Source organism: Triticum urartu, unplaced genomic scaffold (assembly GCF_056163025.1).
Source record: "Triticum urartu cultivar PI428250 unplaced genomic scaffold, HENAU_Tu73 scaffold2, whole genome shotgun sequence".
Taxonomy (NCBI): Eukaryota; Viridiplantae; Streptophyta; class Magnoliopsida; order Poales; family Poaceae; genus Triticum; species Triticum urartu.
This window is the reverse complement of record NW_028260368.1, coordinates 2,789,730-2,802,919: the sequence shown is the minus strand read 5'-3', so window position 1 is coordinate 2,802,919 and position 13,190 is coordinate 2,789,730. Positions and strand designations below refer to the sequence as shown.

The 13,190-nt window shown below is 37.1% G+C and overlaps 3 non-coding genes across 3 annotated transcripts; 2 read left to right on the top strand and 1 right to left on the bottom strand.

Moving 5' to 3' along the window:
• The first annotated feature begins 2,039 nt into the window (after positions 1 to 2,039).
• On the top strand, positions 2,040 to 2,112 carry TRNAT-UGU (transfer RNA threonine (anticodon UGU)). The gene has a single exon. It is a non-coding gene; the product is annotated as a tRNA-Thr (tRNA).
• A 1,219-nt stretch (positions 2,113 to 3,331) lies between these two features.
• Positions 3,332 to 3,418, bottom strand: TRNAS-GGA (transfer RNA serine (anticodon GGA)). Its single transcript has one exon. It is a non-coding gene; the product is annotated as a tRNA-Ser (tRNA).
• An 8,619-nt stretch (positions 3,419 to 12,037) lies between these two features.
• TRNAR-UCU (transfer RNA arginine (anticodon UCU)) lies at positions 12,038 to 12,109 on the top strand. Its single transcript has one exon. It is a non-coding gene; the product is annotated as a tRNA-Arg (tRNA).
• The last annotated feature ends 1,081 nt before the right edge of the window (positions 12,110 to 13,190 follow it).

The window sequence follows — 13,190 nt, the reverse complement described above, 5'->3', positions numbered from 1 at the left end:
TAGCACAACTAGGAAAATAAGATAAGATAAAGATAAGCAAGACTAAAAAAATATTCGTCGGAATAGCGGAATACAAAATTAAGAAACGCAAAAAAATAAAGGGGAATCTCACCCCCTTCTTTATCATAAAGAAAAGATATATTTTAAAACTTCTTTAAAAAGAAAAAGAAGTGCCTCTATATTTATATTATAGATTTATCCACTTAGATGAATAAATATTATTAATGAATATGTATCACAATCCATCTCGAGGTATTTGGATCAATACCTATTCGGTGGATCTTTTTTTTTTTTTTCTCTGCCAGGAACCAGATTTGAACTGGTGACACGAGGATTTTCAGTCCTCTGCTCTACCAACTGAGCTATCCTGACCTTTTCTTGTGCATCATCCTAGTAGAGTATTTGTATCTATGTCAATTAAAAGGACTAAAAATTAATTAAAGTATTTCAAATTTTAAATTTGAAAATGGGGGGGGTAGTCCTATGCATTGTGCATGGTTTACTTAAATAAAACTTAAAAATAGAGTGAATAACCAAGATTTCTTGCCGATACTCTAATAAAAAAGAAATCTATTCAATGAATAGGATAAGATCCATTGAGTTCTCTTCGCATTCCTTTGTGAAAGAGTAGAATGAGAAAGCTAATGAATCTTAAACCCATTGCATTGATAAAAAGAAAAAAAAGTGCATTGATAAAAAGAAAAAAAAAAAGAGGATAAATAATAATAATATAGTATAGTTAGGGAATAAAAGAGGATTTGGGGATAGAGGGACTTGAACCCTCACAACTTATAAAGTCGACGGATTTTCCTTTTACTAGAAATTTCATTGTTGTCAGTATTGACATGTAGAATGGGACTCTCTCTTTGTCCTCGTCCGATTAATCCACTTTTTTAAAGATCTCGAAAACTTTGAATTTTAATTGAAGAATTTGATTATTCAATATTCGATTGGAGTGGATTCACAATAATGAAAAAAAAAAATTATGATATGAGTTTTTTATTTCATAATCATTATCATTTCTAATTTCATTTTTAAAAAAGATAAAGAACCTATATTATAATTAGAATATAATATGAGTTCTGTGATTAATCGTTTGCTATGTCAGTATCTATACGTGTTTATTAAATGTATAAGGTATAAAACCCCTCTTTCTCTAATTTAGAACTAGAAGGAATTCCACTAACAACACAACGTAATTAACTCGATTCGTTAGAACAGCTTCCATTGAGTCTCTGCACCTATCCTTTTCCTTTGTATTCTAGTTCGAGAACCCCTTGTTTTCTCAAAACACGGATTTGGCTCAGGATTGCCCTTTTTTAATTCCAGGGTTTCTCTGAATTTGGAAGTTACCACTTAGCAGGTTTCCATACCAAGGCTCAATACAATCAAGTCCGTAGCGTCTACCGATTTCGCCATATCCCCATTTCCCTCTTCTTTGAGACCAGGATTCCTTGTGTAATTTCATCCATCTCTTAGTTTTTTTTTTGAATCATTGAGTTCATCACTCAACGTAGTCTAGCAGTTCAGTTCGACTCTATTTGAGAGACCTCGCTTGCTTATTGCAATTCAGAATTGAATTGATTCTATCCTTGATGTATTTGCAATTCAATCCGAATCAATATATCCAAAAGTTTTTATCTCCCCCACCTCCCGTCTTACTTTTTTATAGTATTCAAAATTATACTATAACGCTTGATATTTATTCTTTTTTTCTAATCAGAATTAGCAATTTTATTTACTCTGACTCTATGTTCCCCTTAGTGAAATATTAATCCTCAAATTATTAACAAATAATAAAGTCTATAATGATCGAATGAAAATACCAATAAATTCTATAATTTTATTTTTTAATATCCTATAGTTAAGCATATCAAGCTAACTTTATCTTTAAGAAGTTTTAGTATTTTTTTATTTTTATAAGTATAACTTCAAATTTAGAACTAGTTAATAGCTAAGATTAATAACTAATATCTGAGATTTTACGGATTTCCTATACTATACCTATTTCTATTTGTTACACTATTTCCGTTATGTAAGCCCACTTAGCTCAGAGGTTAGAGCATCGCATTTGTAATGCGAGGGTCATCGGTTCAAATCCGATAGTCGGCTTTTTTTTCTCTATCGATGTTCTACGAACAAGAATCTCTTTTTTTCCGAATTAAATGGAGAATCCAGGATCTTTTATGTTTTTTACCTTACAATTTTGCTAGATACAAAACAATAAAATAAATAATATATATACAAAAAAAAAAGATTTTGATGAAATTCCATTTTTTGGGGTACTTTAGTTGATTTTACTCTGTTTATCCTGTAGTTTAATTCAGTTTTAATTTCGATGTATTCTGTAATGTAAATACAATGAAATTAATTGTGTAAAATGAAATTTCAATAAAATAAAAAAAGGAGTCTTCATGTCCCGTTATCGAGGACCTCGTTTAAAAAAAATACGCCGTCTGGGAGCTTTACCAGGACTCACTAGAAAAACACCTAAATCCGGAAGTAATCTTAAAAAAAAATTCAATTCTGGGAAAAAGGAGCAATATCGTATTCGTCTTCAAGAAAAACAGAAATTGCGTTTTCATTATGGTCTGACAGAACGACAATTACTTAGATATGTACATATCGCTGGAAAAGCAAAAAGGTCAACAGGCCAGGTTTTACTACAATTACTTGAAATGCGTTTGGATAATATCCTTTTTCGATTGGGTATGGCTTCAACCATTCCTGGGGCCCGCCAATTAGTCAACCATAGACATATTTTAGTTAATGGTCGTATAGTCAATATACCAAGTTTTCGTTGCAAACCCCGAGATATTATTACTACGAAAGATAACCAAAGATCAAAAGGTCTGGTTCAAAATTATATTGCTTCATCGGACCCGGGGAAATTGCCAAAGCATTTGGCGATTGACACGTTGGAATATAAAGGACTAGTAAATAAAATCCTAGATAGGAAGTGGGTCGGTCTCAAAATAAATGAGTTGTTAGTTGTAGAATATTACTCTCGTCAGACTTGAACTTAACGAAAAAAGGAAAGGTTCATAGAATTTTCTTCCCCTTCCCCTTTCCCCGAACTAAATCGCCCTAAGACCATTACCATTAATTTGTATTTTCCCATCAACTAGCTAAAATTGATTAACCCTAGGATTAGGATCCTTTTTTCTTTTTTCCTCTATGTGTATTTTACATACCACAGTAATTTGCTATAGAGAATTTCTAATTTCTATTAAATCAAAATAAGATAATATAAGATATTATATTATTGCTGGAAAAAATTGTTATTTGATTTGATACATTGTGATCCTTAACGTTGATGAATTAAGAAAAACGGAAAGAGAGGGATTCGAACCCTCGGTAAACAAAAGTCTACATAGCAGTTCCAATGCTACGCCTTGAACCGCTCGGCCATCTCTCCTACATAACTTATTATGGAAAATAAACTGAGTGAATAGCGAGTTTTCTTATTCCTGCAGTACAGGTACAACCGCAACCACTCGGGGGTTCCATAGTTCTATTGGAAAAATTCCTTTTGATCTAAGTGGAAGGATACAGGATTTTTTACTAGAAATTGCGCTCGCTATAAAATAAAAGTTTTAATTTGGGTTTTCCCGCAACTAAAGAAAAAGAAAATGGAAGAATTCTTCTTATTGCATAATAAAATAAAGAAACCTTAGAATTCCGTTTGCATAAGATACGCTACACCATACTATCGAAATCAAAAATAGGGTATGAGACAATTAATAACTTTGAAAACACGAAATAGTTGATAACATAAGTTGTTGTTCAGAAATAGGAAAGTGGAATGAAATCCAGTCTTAGTCAAATATTTCATATCTCTTCGTGTCCAAGCAGAAGGAAAAGGATACAATTTGAGCTGAGCGGAAAATCCATATCTCTCTTATCCATTTAAAGCATATGGATTTAGAGTAGAGCATATGGATCAATCTATTTATAATTATAAGAATCGAATGTGTTTGTTTTTATGTTATTTTGTGAAGGAATGAAAACAATTCTATATAGAATGGGTTGGGAATTATGCCTAGATCCCGTGGAAATGGAAATTTCATTGATAAGACCTCCTCAATTGTAGCCAATATTTTATTGCGAATAATTCCGACAACCTCAGGAGAAAAAAAGGCATTTACTTATTATAGAGATGGTGCGATTTGACTCTTTTTTTTGCTTTTTTTTAGCCCTACCTATACCTCAGTCTTACGAAAAAGAGAGGGGGGTTGGCATAGAGAGAACCAAATTTGTAAAGCAAACAAACCCACGCTTCGGGAAGGTGAGGCGAACTAACAATTCCTTCCGTCGTGTATCCTCGATTGATGCGGCTTCAGATACTTCAATTGTAGATTTGAGTATTGAGCGAAAGGTTACACCTACAGGATATGGTATGGTATGGATTACAGGCCAATCCTACTCTATTAGTATCCGTAGGCAGCATAGGGGAGAAAAGCACTACACCTAGAAATAGGAATCAACAAGAGAAAAACTTTGTTAGAAATTACCCCTTTCCTGATCGGTATCAGGGCTGGGAAGAATGGTTGGGATAACAAACAACCATCAGGTTTGTACTTTGGATACCCCTATAACCATCAAAGATCGTTGAAGTAGCTAATTCCTCTAAATAGGAGGCGTTGAGAACAAAGAAATTATTGGAGCTATCGTTTTCCTCTAGCATTAATAGAATTCATTGGTGTTAAGAAAAACCTCTTGTGGGAAGGTTGGCTAGAGATTTCTTGGAAAAATACCAGCCCCTTTCGGTTCATAATGAGACGGGACTAATTCTATTTTGATTCTATAGATTATTTCGCTTAGTACTATTATGTACAGAAGGGAGGAGCCGTATGAGATGAAAACCTCATGTACGGTTTTGGAACGGAGATTTTTTGAATAGAATGAACGACCGTAACGGATGTTGGCTCAATCCGAAGGAAATTATGCGGAAGCTTTGCAAAATTATTATGAAGCTACGCGACTAGAAATCGATCCCTATGATCGAAGTTATATACTCTATAACATAGGCCTTATACACACAAGCAATGGAGAGCATACAAAGGCTTTGGAATATTATTTCCGGGCACTAGAACGAAACCCCTTCTTACCGCAAGCTTTTAATAATATGGCCGTGATCTGTCATTACGTGCGACTATCTCCACTATAGAAAGAAAAAAAAAAAAGAGAGGATCAAATTTTCTAGTAAATACTAGAAAAAAAGGGCTTTCTACATAGGGATCGTAAAAACAACGATTTTTCCCTATCAGCTGTAGGAAGGAAGGACACTTCACGAGAATCAAAAAACGAAGAAAGTATGGCCTATACTACTACTCTATGGATAAAGTTTCTCAAATTGATAGAGAAAGCACCGTAAAGATCAATTAGTGAGCGACTGGGTCGATACAACTAAAAAAAACTGCTTACTTATCCCATGATATGGGGCAAAATTTAGGAATCCGCTTATGTAATAGAGCCGATCCACTAAGGGATTAAGCAGCGGTGTAGTATCAGATCCCAAAGATAGTAAGTTCTTTTTTCTTTCTTATGGAAAAAAGTCTTTTTCAAGGATTCTATAGAGATTTCATATATGAAACCGGGATAGTTACCTCTCAGAAAATTTGAACGAAGGCTCTATATCTATCTATGCTTCATTCTTCTGAAGGTGGGAAAAAAGATCAAACTGATTATTGATAAAAATTAGGGTTTGAAACTTAGGTAATTAATTTCTTCTGCTTAACCCAAGAACAAATTGGATCGATTTTTGATAAATCGAATTCAGTTAAGATAGGGGAAATTCAGATAGCAATTTCTGAGCCGTATGAGGTAGGAAACTCTCAAGTACGGTTCTAAGGGAAGGAACTTCCTATTCCGACCGAGGAGAACAGGCCATTCTACAGGGTGATTCGGAAATTGCGGAAGCTTGGTTTGATCAAGCTGCTGAATATTGGAAACAAGCTATAGCGCTTACTCCGGGAAATTATATTGAAGCACAGAACTGGTTGAAGATTACGAAGCGCTTTGAATTTGAATAAGACCATGCTCCTTCTTTTTCATAAAATGGGTGGTTTGGTTGTTGATCCATTAATCAAATAAATTAGGTCGTAAGATCGAATCAAGAATTTCATTATATCCATTTCTTATACCTTCTATTTTATATGATATTTCATAAGAATAAACCATAGGGATAGGGTCTAGAATAGAAGTAATAAAGTGAATAAAAAGAGGGGGCAATCTAAATATTGCTAATATATTAGGACCATCTTATTAATAATTCTAATGAGTTATCTTGGAATTTAGAATCAAATAAAAAACCCTATATTATGCTCAAGGAAAGTAGATATAGATAGGAGCTTATGCCCTCAAAAAAAATACACTAGTTTCTTAAATTAAAAATAAAAAAGATTTTTTTCTTACGTCGAGAAATATTTGTTTTTCAAGATAAACAATGTCCGTTAGGCACCTAATCTTTATGTCATAATAGACCCGAACACTTGCCTCGGATTGACTTCAATATATAATTGCTCCAGTGAATAACTAAAAAAAAAATAGAAGGATGGTAGATAGTAAAGAAAAGAACTAATCACAATATCTATCTTTCAAAATCTATCTTTCAAAATCTATCTTTCAAAATATATATCTTTCAAAGATTCACTAAAAAGACAGTTGGCGGGTCTCTTTGTATGTCTTGTCCGGAAAGAGGAGGACTTAATGATTATTCGTTCGCCGGAACCAGAAGTAAAAATTGTTGTGGATAGGGATCCTGTAAAAACATCTTTTGAGGAATGGGCCAGACCCGGCCATTTCTCAAGAACACTAGCTAAGGGCCCTGATACTACCACTTGGATCTGGAACCTACATGCTGATGCTCACGATTTCGATAGTCATACTGGTGATTTGGAGGAGATTTCTCGAAAAGTCTTTAGTGCTCATTTCGGGCAACTTTCCATTATCTTTCTTTGGTTGAGTGGCATGTACTTTCATGGCGCCCGTTTTTCCAATTATGAAGCATGGCTAAGTGATCCTACTCACATTGGACCCAGTGCTCAGGTAGTTTGGCCTATAGTAGGGCAAGAAATATTGAATGGTGATGTAGGCGGGGGTTTCCGAGGAATCCAAATAACCTCTGGTTTTTTTCAGCTTTGGCGAGCATCTGGAATAACTAGTGAATTACAACTCTATTGTACTGCAATTGGTGCATTGATTTTTGCAGCGTTAATGCTTTTTGCTGGTTGGTTCCATTATCACAAAGCCGCTCCCAAATTGGCCTGGTTCCAAGATGTAGAATCCATGTTGAATCACCACTTAGCGGGATTATTAGGACTTGGGTCTCTTTCTTGGGCGGGGCACCAAATTCATGTATCTTTACCAATTAACCAATTTCTTGACGCTGGGGTGGATCCTAAAGAGATACCACTTCCTCATGAATTTATCTTGAATCGGGACCTTTTGGCTCAACTTTATCCTAGTTTTGCCGAAGGAGCAACCCCTTTTTTCACTTTAAATTGGTCCAAATACGCAGAATTTCTGACTTTTCGCGGAGGACTAGATCCAGTAACCGGTGGTCTCTGGCTGACCGATATTGCGCACCATCATTTAGCTATTGCTATTCTTTTCCTAATCGCAGGTCATATGTATAGGACCAATTGGGGTATTGGCCATGGACTTAAAGATATTTTGGAGGCTCACAAGGGCCCATTTACAGGACAAGGCCATAAGGGTCTTTATGAAATCTTAACAACGTCATGGCATGCTCAATTATCTCTTAACCTAGCTATGCTAGGCTCTACAACCATTGTTGTAGCTCATCATATGTATTCTATGCCTCCCTATCCATACCTAGCTACTGACTATGGTACACAACTTTCCTTGTTCACACACCACATGTGGATTGGCGGATTTCTAATAGTCGGTGCTGCTGCACATGCAGCAATTTTTATGGTAAGAGACTATGATCCAACTACTCGATACAACGATCTATTAGATCGCGTCCTTAGACACCGCGATGCAATCATATCCCACCTTAACTGGGTATGTATATTTCTAGGTTTTCACAGTTTTGGCTTGTACATTCATAATGATACCATGAGTGCTTTAGGCCGTCCACAAGATATGTTTTCGGATACTGCCATACAATTACAACCTATCTTTGCTCAATGGGTACAAAATATCCATGCTACTGCGCCTGGCGTAACAGCTCCTGGTGCAACAACAAGTACTAGCTTAACGTGGGGAGGCGGCGAGTTAGTAGCAGTAGGTGGCAAAGTGGCTTTGTTACCTATTCCATTAGGAACCGCAGATTTTTTAGTCCATCACATTCATGCATTTACCATACATGTGACTGTATTAATACTTTTGAAAGGTGTTTTATTTGCTCGGAGTTCCCGTTTGATACCCGATAAAGCAAATCTAGGTTTTCGCTTTCCTTGCGATGGGCCTGGCCGAGGGGGAACATGTCAAGTATCCGCCTGGGATCATGTTTTCTTAGGTTTATTCTGGATGTACAATGCAATTTCGGTAGTCATTTTCCATTTCAGTTGGAAAATGCAGTCGGATGTTTGGGGTACTATAAGTGATCAAGGGGTGGTAACTCATATTACAGGGGGAAACTTTGCACAGAGTTCCATTACGATTAATGGGTGGCTTCGAGATTTCTTGTGGGCACAGGCATCGCAAGTCATTCAGTCTTATGGTTCTTCATTATCTGCATATGGTCTTTTTTTCTTAGGTGCTCATTTTGTCTGGGCCTTCAGTTTAATGTTTTTATTCAGCGGCCGTGGTTATTGGCAAGAACTCATTGAATCTATCGTTTGGGCTCATAACAAATTAAAAGTTGCTCCTGCTACTCAGCCTAGAGCCTTGAGCATTATACAAGGACGCGCTGTAGGAGTAACCCATTACCTTCTGGGTGGAATTGCCACGACATGGGCATTCTTCTTAGCGAGAATTATTGCAGTAGGATAGTGGCTAGGAGGATTTGAAAGGCATTATGGAATTAAGATTTCCCAGGTTTAGCCAAGGCTTAGCTCAGGACCCCACTACTCGTCGTATTTGGTTTGGTATTGCTACCGCACATGATTTCGAAAGTCATGATGATATTACTGAAGAACGTCTTTATCAGAACATTTTTGCTTCTCACTTTGGGCAATTAGCAATAATCTTTCTATGGACGTCCGGAAATCTGTTTCATGTAGCTTGGCAAGGAAATTTTGAATCATGGATACAGGATCCTTTACACGTAAGACCTATTGCTCATGCGATTTGGGATCCTCATTTTGGTCAACCCGCTGTGGAAGCCTTTACTCGAGGAGGTGCTGCTGGTCCAGTGAATATTGCTTATTCTGGAGTTTATCAGTGGTGGTATACAATAGGATTACGCACCAATGAGGATCTTTATACTGGAGCTCTTTTTCTATTATTTCTTTCTACGCTGTCCTTAATAGCGGGTTGGTTACATCTACAACCCAAATGGAAACCAAGCCTTTCGTGGTTCAAAAACGCGGAATCTCGTCTCAATCATCATTTGTCAGGACTTTTCGGGGTAAGTTCTTTGGCTTGGACAGGACATTTAGTTCATGTTGCTATTCCCGCATCCAGGGGGGAGTACGTTCGATGGAATAATTTCTTAGATGTATTACCCTATCCCCAGGGGTTGGGACCCCTTTTGACGGGTCAATGGAATCTTTATGCCCAAAACCCTGATTCGAGTAATCATTTATTTGGTACCGCTCAAGGAGCGGGAACTGCCATTCTAACTCTTCTTGGGGGATTCCATCCACAAACACAAAGTTTGTGGCTGACCGATATGGCTCACCATCATTTAGCTATTGCATTTATTTTTCTCATTGCCGGTCACATGTATCGAACTAACTTCGGAATTGGGCACAGTATTAAAGATCTTTTAGAAGCGCATACTCCTCCGGGGGGTCGATTAGGGCGTGGGCATAAGGGCCTTTATGACACAATCAACAATTCGATTCATTTTCAGTTAGGTCTTGCTCTAGCTTCTTTAGGGGTTATTACTTCCTTAGTAGCTCAACATATGTACTCTTTACCTCCTTATGCATTCATAGCACAAGACTTTACTACTCAAGCTGCTTTATATACTCATCACCAATATATTGCAGGGTTCATCATGACAGGGGCTTTTGCTCATGGAGCTATTTTTTTCATTAGGGATTACAATCCGGAACAGAATGAGGATAATGTATTGGCAAGAATGTTAGACCATAAAGAAGCTATCATATCTCATTTAAGTTGGGCTAGCCTCTTTCTAGGATTCCATACCTTGGGCCTTTATGTTCATAACGACGTCATGCTTGCTTTTGGTACTCCAGAAAAGCAAATCTTGATCGAACCTATATTTGCCCAATGGATACAATCTGCTCATGGCAAGACGACATATGGGTTCGATATACTCTTATCTTCAACGAATGGCCCCGCTTTCAATGCGGGTCGAAGCCTATGGTTGCCCGGATGGTTGAATGCTGTTAATGAGAATAGTAATTCGCTTTTCTTAACAATAGGACCTGGGGATTTCTTGGTTCATCATGCTATTGCTCTAGGTTTGCATACAACTACATTGATTTTAGTAAAGGGCGCTTTAGATGCACGCGGTTCCAAATTAATGCCAGATAAAAAGGATTTTGGATATAGTTTTCCTTGTGACGGCCCAGGGCGCGGCGGTACTTGTGATATTTCTGCTTGGGACGCATTTTATTTGGCAGTTTTCTGGATGTTAAATACCATTGGGTGGGTTACTTTTTATTGGCATTGGAAACATATCACATTATGGCAGGGCAACGTTTCACAATTTAATGAATCCTCCACTTATTTGATGGGATGGTTAAGAGATTACCTATGGTTAAACTCTTCACAACTTATCAATGGATATAATCCTTTTGGGATGAATAGTTTATCGGTATGGGCGTGGATGTTCTTATTTGGACATCTTGTTTGGGCTACTGGATTTATGTTCTTAATTTCCTGGCGGGGGTATTGGCAGGAATTAATTGAGACTTTAGCATGGGCTCATGAACGCACACCTTTAGCTAATTTAATTCGCTGGAGAGATAAGCCCGTGGCTCTTTCCATTGTGCAAGCAAGATTGGTTGGATTAGCTCACTTTTCCGTGGGTTATATATTCACTTATGCAGCTTTCTTGATTGCCTCAACATCAGGCAAGTTTGGTTAATTTAGTTTGTTTTTTTGTACTGTATCAGCACCTAGTTCATTACTCTTGATAGAGAGGGAGGATCTGCCTTTTTAGATTTCTTTTTCTATTTATTTTTCCATCTAGGATTAGAACCGTATACTTGGTAATAATAGCAACGACACATTATGGCAAAAAAAAGTTTGATTCAGAGGGAGAAGAAGCGGCAGAAATTAGAACAGAAATATCATTTGATTCGTCAATCTTTAAAAAAAAAGATAAGAAGCAAAGTTTCTCCCTTGAGTTTGAGTGAAAAAACGAAAATGCGAGAAAAATTGCAATCCCTACCGCGTAATAGTGCACCTACACGCCTTCATCGACGTTGTTTTTTGACCGGAAGACCTAGAGCTAACTATCGACATTTTGGGCTATCCGGACACGTACTTCGAGAAATGGTTTATGAATGTTTGTTACCGGGTGCAACAAGATCCAGTTGGTAAGGATAAAATACCCTTTCGTATTTGTATGGATTTCTGGAATTGATAATCATAGAGGAGCCCTCTTTACCATTCTGTATAAATGGACTATTCTATTTGTATAGATATTGGTAGAGGGGCGTATCCAACCCTCTTTTATCCACTAGTTACCCCTCTTTAGTTTAAGAGTATAGAGCAGTTTGGTAGCTCATAAGGCTCATAACCTTGGGGTTGCGGGTTCGATTCCCACTACCGCCTCCATACTCCTTCTTTATGATATATGCATGATATAATATATACATCATGCATTTGTATCTGGATTTTTTGATTTCCTAAAAGAGTTTTGGTCTAACAGTTTTTTCTCGGAAGAAGCAAAAAAATAAAAGAAAGAATAAAATATGAAAGAAAAGCGTCCATTGTCTAATGGATAGGACAGAGGTCTTCTAAACCTTTGGTATAGGTTCAAATCCTATTGGACGCAATCTTATTTCTATCTATTCTTTAAATAACTATACTAAACTAAAAACAAAGAAAACTTTTTTGCATGATTCAAATGAAAAAGCTTTCTCAACGATTCCTATTCTACTAACAAGAGTAGACATGCAAAATTTATTTGTTACTGAAGAGAAAACCGTTCCAGCTGTTCCTGAATAGCTTCCTTCAAAAGGATTTCCGCTTGCTCGGTGAATGTCTTGCTAGAAGATATAATTTCTTGGAATTGAGGTTTAGTATCTTTTAGATGTTTACGTAACTCATCCAGAAATTTATTTACCTGTTCAATTTCTAACGAATCAAGATATCCTCTTGTTCCGGTATAAATAGTAGCTATCTGCTCTTCCACTGGGAGAGGATTTGCCTGGGATTGTTTAAGCAATTCCCTTAATCGTCGACCCCTTGCCAATTGATTCTGACTTGTTTTATCGAGAGCAGAGGCGAATTGTGCAAAGGCTTGTAACTCTGCGAATTGCGCTAGTTCCAATTTTGATTTGCCAGCTACTTGTTTCATGGCTTTAATTTGAGCCGCGGATCCTACTCTGGAAACAGAAATACCCACATTAATAGCGGGTCGAATTCCGGCATTGAATAGATCCGCAGATAAGAATATTTGTCCATCTGTAATGGAGATTACATTAGTAGGAATATAGGCGGAAACGTCTCCAGATTGAGTCTCAACTATTGGTAAAGCGGTCATACTTCCTTCGCCTAAAAGAGAATTTAATTTAGCGGCTCTTTCTAAAAGGCGTGAATGCAAATAAAAAACATCCCCTGGATAAGCCTCACGTCCGGGAGGTCTTCTTAATAGAAGGGACATTTGGCGATAAGCTTGTGCCTGTTTGGAGAGATCATCATAAATTATTAAAGTATGCCGTTCGCGGTACATAAAATACTCAGCCAGGGCTGCTCCCGTATAAGGAGCGAGGTATTGTAATGTAGCAGGTGAATCCGCCATTTCAGCTACTACAATAGTGTATTCCATGGCCCCCTCCTCATGGAAAGTAGTTACTACTTGAGCTACGGAGGATGCTCTTTGACCGATAGCTACATAAACACATATTACACCT